This window comes from Saccostrea cucullata, unplaced genomic scaffold, assembly GCF_032062105.1.
Source record: "Saccostrea cucullata isolate Sc308-1 unplaced genomic scaffold, CSIRO_AGI_Scuc_v1 ctg4031, whole genome shotgun sequence".
Taxonomy (NCBI): Eukaryota; Metazoa; Mollusca; class Bivalvia; order Ostreida; family Ostreidae; genus Saccostrea; species Saccostrea cuccullata.
The window spans coordinates 74,850-80,370 of record NW_026921756.1 but is presented as its reverse complement, the minus strand read 5'-3'; the positions used below and the strand labels follow the sequence as shown (position 1 = coordinate 80,370).

Below are 5,521 nucleotides of genomic sequence, written 5' to 3'. Positions count from 1 at the left end.
ATTAACGTCAATCGAGCTTATACATGAATTTAACGTTAAAAAATTAACGTTGAATTAACGTTATTTTCATGTTAAATTAACGTTAAGCGTTAAATTAACGTTAATTAGTTCACACTAATTTAACGTTAAAATGTATAAAAATTGTGTGCATATTTTTGGAATTTTCCTTCCTATTCTTCCAGTAAAATACATATTCTTGCATCATAGCAGAAGCTTAACTGATACTACATGTAATCATAATTATTTCTCTAAAGGTACACCAGAAGCTCATCAATTTTGCACTTTTTCTTGTTGCACTGCAGAAAGCTAGGCTTGCATGTTGACTTCATCCCTGGTGTCACTTTCTTTTCAATTTGAATATATCCAAAAGGATAAAGGGACCCATCAGCTCTTTCAACAAAATCTCTAAAATTCTGAGCATTGCCTCCGATTTCAAATTTTCTGAAGAAAAGAGAAAAACACCAATTCATCCATTAATACTTTTAATCAGGCATATTCAATACAATGCTACAAATCTTCTTTCTTTTTCCAATCTGAAAAAGAAGAGAGGCAAACACATATATTATAATAATTATATGAAAATAAAATACTTCAGCAATACATTAACAACTCAAATTTGTCTAAAATATAATGAATGAAGCTTACTGTCTACTTATTGGGGGATGGGGATTTGAAATTTCTATTACTTGAAAATGTCACTATTACAATACAGCATACATATATTATTTTGCCATACTTGAAAAGAAGATTTTTAAAGATTTTTTCCAACACATTACCTGATCTCCCATTTTGACCCCTCGCTAACCCCCAATCCCCAGGGCATTATTTGAATAAATTTAAATTTTTACTACTTGCAGATAATGTCAATTTGACAAAACAATTTTTTTTCTGTTCTGGAGAAGATTCTTTTTCCTATGTATTCTTATGCAAGTCTGTGATCCCACATTGTGGCCACACCTTAACCACGGGGATCATGATTTGAACAAATTGAATCTACATTTAGTACCTATGGATGCTTCCACATCACGTCATGAGATTAATCATTCCTGTCCTAATGGTTCTGAAGAAGATTTTGTAAAGGTTTTTCCTATGCATTCCTATGTAAAATTTTGGTCGGCCATTGTGGCCCCATCCTACCCCTCGGGGGTCATGATTTGATCAAACTTGAATCTACACTACCTGAGGTTGATTCCACATAAGTTCGGAGAAGATTTTAAAAAGGTTTTTCCTATGCATTCCTATGTAAAACTTGGGAACAAATTTGAATCTACACTACAGGGGTCAAGAGGTCATAGATGTGCATATCGATAAATGTTCAATGGAATTTCACAGTGACGTCATGAAGGGTCGACACGCATTCAGTGTCTTGTATACATGCCATTGGTTTTGAAAAATAATGCATTTCGCATGTTAAAAGCCACACAGCGTGATCAGGCAAATATAAAGTATGAATAAGTCACAAATTAAAATATAAGTAATAAGGTACATGTATCATTTTAAAACATCCAACGGGCTATAGATACGGGTTGGTACGAGATTAAATTCTTTATAAAGCCCTTATTTATGTCCGGATAGATGTTTAAAAATACCTTATTTCTTAAGTAAGACTGAAAGTCCATCGTGTCCCCCCCCCCCCCTTTCTCCCTGGGTTGAAGAGGCTTGAAAGTACACTATCTGAGGATGCTTTCATTTAAGTTCCATCTTTCCTGGCCCAGTGGTTCTTGAGAAGTTGAAAATGTGAAAAGTTAACAGACGGACAGACAGACGCCGAACAAAATGTGATCTGAAAAGTTCACTTGAGCTTTCGGCTCAGGTGAACTAAAAAGCTACTAGTATTTAAAAACTATATATTTCCATATATATTACTATACAGTGAGACTGGCAAACAGACATTGCATTTCCAGTATACTTTCAAAAAAATTTAGGGGTGACATATTAAATGGTTTAAATATTTGATATGTGTTCAGAATAAATGCACATTACCTGGTATTTTGAAGATTGCTTAAGGTGATGAAATATATTCACTTTCTTGTGATTATCATCTTCATGTCAGCAAGACTTTATACTGAGTTAACCTACAATTATAAAAAAAAAAATTAAAAATTCATTTATTTGAAATGTAATATCTTCAACATATATGATATTCAAAGATAGAAACCAAATTTTATGTGCAACGTCTGATTCAAAGCAAACTTATAGTACAGTGAAAGCAACTTGGCTTTAAATTTGTCTCTTTAGCATAAACTCTAGATCAAGTAATAATTTTTTTCTAAATGAAAATTATGAATACACTATGTATATACTATTTTATAAATAACCTTTATTCCTGCATGGTTATCCTGAAAAACATCAATTCAAGGAGGCACCAAGGAATGGTATATAGAGGCTGTAGTCTGCTCTTTTCTCCATGTCTTGCATACAAGTATCTTTTCTGTATTATGCAGTAAAAGAAAATATCTTGATTTAATAATGCTTATAAAATGTTTCCGAACAAAATATTGACAAGTGTAAAGTAGTGACAAGTGCTTAACTGGTATTTTAAAAAATCACTTGTGGTGTAATGTGTGAATGTAAATTTCACTATCATTACATTTATTGTGGGAATTGTTTACATTTTGTTCCACTTTCAATACCTGTTTTGTGTTCCACTGGCATTATAATTTAGGCAGCTAGGTTCTTCCGAGTCTCGACGACAAAGTCCGATTTGATCCATTTCAGAAGTGCGAGTCAGATGTGATACCGAGTTCCAGCTGTTTACAGTGGTTTCAATAAGATTTTCAATAGAAGGAAAAATAGATGGAATAGCAGGAAACCAGTTTCGGCGAGGGGTCTGGGGCGGGTCCAGGGCAGAGCCCTGGTAGGGGGCCCAGGGGGGCGAAGCCCCCCGGCCGAAAACGAAAATCAGCATTTTGGACTCATTTTTCTTACCTATAAGGCCATGAAAAAAGTACCATTTTTTCACATTCCTGTCACTATCAATTATCAAATTTTACCTAAAAAAGCCAACTAGAAAACAAATTTTTACCTTTTCACAGATTTGTTTGACAGATTTATGAAAGACTAATTTTTTTTCTTCTGAAACTAAGTGTCTATAATAACATATAGACAACATGTATGAAATTCTAGGTAAAACATTATACTGGAAATTCTACATATTTAGTCCTTTTCACATAAATTGGTCAGGACTTTTATTCAAAATTCAAAAAAAAGATTATTAAGTTAAAAATTTAAGATTTTTAAAACACTTTGGTGATGAACAGTACCCCCCAAAAATGGAAAAAATTCTGCAATATTGAGACTTTTCATAAAATAATCTTGACGATTTTGTACAGATTGTCAGAACAAAAATATTAAGAAAATGGAATTTGATACAAAATACTAGTACATTAAAACCTTTCCAAATGTGAAAATAATATACTTTTCCTGTATTTCAAGACATCTTGCACGAATAAATGAGAATGAAATTTCACGTTTTCAGTTTGAGGAAATTTTGTAAGAATTTCTGCGTCTGAGTCAAGATTAAAATATTAAGACTTTTATTCGTAATGATTACGTCTTGGCTTAACATATGAGATTTTGTGGAAATCCTGTAACTGTAAGAATTCATACATTTTTTCGTAAGGTCTTAATCACCGGGGAACCCCTCACTTAATATTGAGGCTGCCGCACAATCAATTTTCAATAGAAAATTATAAAACACAAACAAATCTTTTCGGAAGGGACCATTTTTTATGCCTCTTAACGCATGTGATCGCAAACGCATGTGTTACAGCAGCAGCACGTTTCTCCACGACTTCGCTCAAATATTCGTTGTCCGCGACGCCATTACATGACACTATCGATCTAATCAAACTTCCTTGAAAAAAGAGCGCACTCAAGGGAAGCTACTCTAGATCATGGAAATAGTTGCGGTAATGATTTCACGTATCAGCACCGGCAAAATTCTTATGACGGAAATTTCATAGCCGGCAAAATTTCTCGTACAGACGGTTAATTTTGCCGGTTGCCGGCTCTTATTGAAAACACTGGTTTAAAATACAATAAAAATAAATATCAAATCGGGTCTTTTTTCTCGATAATGATGAAACCAATTAAGATGAACTGTTAGAATCAGGGAAAACATTGCGTGTTTAACTTCAACTTTGAGATGGTTATTGTTAACTTGTACACAATTTCTACTTTCACTTTCGAATTTTCTACGTATCGTACGTAGGGCGGCTGTACAGCTGTACCGGTAGGCTTCATGTGTTCAAACAAATTTAACCAACTGAATAATAAATAGACCTAATAAAAATAGTAATGCTGATATACAAATATCCAACATAGCAGAGATCTGGCACGTCGCTCACAGGCTAGTCACAGCCTACGACACAGTAGCCTGCAAGGACTGTTATGTTGCTGGACAAAAAGTTCAAACATTTAGGGACCTCTGAAATTATGAAACTCTCAAAAACGTAATATTACAAAGACTACAAAATACTTACTTTTAACAGAGACTTGAAAAATCCTTTTTCCTCTGTGTTTTCAATATTTCTGTTACAGCTGATGACGTCAAACATGACGTACAGTTTCGTCCGATAAAAACAAAACCGATCCTGAGAAAAGCTACGGACCATTTTTAGCCGGAAAAAAATCCAAATCCAAGTTGACATTTTGAAAGATAGACATAGAGCTTATAATCTAAGTCTAGATAATTTACCTTTTTAAGAATGTATGAAAAAAAATGGACGAGGTGAAGAGGGTGCTAACAGTTAGAGCACCCCCCTTTCCCAAACCCACACGTATAACACACCCTTACACAAACACATAGGCACTTGTGTCGGAAAAACTTTTTGAACCTATGGTATAATACTAACACAACTGCTATCTTTATATATTGGGGTTAAAAATTTATTTCCGACACAAGTGCCAATACCCCCCCCCCCCCTCAACCGCCAACCCCCAAGGTTTTGAGTATCCACATTTGGACATCTTAATAATTGATTAAATGTCATCACTAAAATGATTGGCAAGTATTGTTAAAGTTAGGTCTAAAATTTGAATAATAACATTAATCTCGTGTTATTTTAATTAACATGAAATTAACATTAAAGAATTAACGTTAAATTCACATTAACATGAAATTAACATTAACTAATTAACGTTAATCTAATGTTAATATTTTGGTTCTTGTTTTTCAGACAGAACCCAAGCTCACTTAAAATTTTAATGTTAATTTAATGTTAAAAATTAACATGAAATTAATGTTAAGTTAAATTAACGTTAAAAATTAACATGAAATTAATGTTAAGTTAAATTAACGTTAAAAATTAATGTTAAATTAATGTTAATATTTTTAATATTTTTAACGTTAACTTAACACGAAAGTAACATTAAACTAACATCAAGCTAACGTAAATTTAATGTTAATTGAGATTAACACTAAATTAACGTTAGGCACAATTGGCTGTGTAGGCCTAAATTTGAAGCCCTTCACCGGCAATGGTGACGTCTCCATATCAGTGAAATATTCTGGAGAGGG

The 5,521-nt window shown here is 33.2% G+C and overlaps 1 long non-coding RNA gene across 4 annotated transcripts; it reads right to left on the bottom strand.

The window, feature by feature from the left end:
• Positions 1 to 465: 465 nt before the first annotated feature.
• On the bottom strand, positions 466 to 4,772 carry LOC134260690 (uncharacterized). 4 transcript variants are annotated; one of them, XR_009990607.1, is made up of 5 exons: positions 4,485 to 4,772; positions 2,634 to 2,750; positions 2,304 to 2,431; positions 1,984 to 2,075; positions 466 to 533 (listed from the first exon to the last, which is right to left on the bottom strand). It is a non-coding gene; the product is annotated as an uncharacterized LOC134260690 (long non-coding RNA). The 4 variants fall into 4 exon arrangements; XR_009990605.1 differs by having other exon boundaries at positions 2,319 to 2,431; XR_009990608.1 differs by lacking the exon at positions 4,485 to 4,772 and adding an exon at positions 4,210 to 4,349 and having other exon boundaries at positions 2,319 to 2,431.
• Between the last annotated feature and the right edge of the window lie 749 nt (positions 4,773 to 5,521).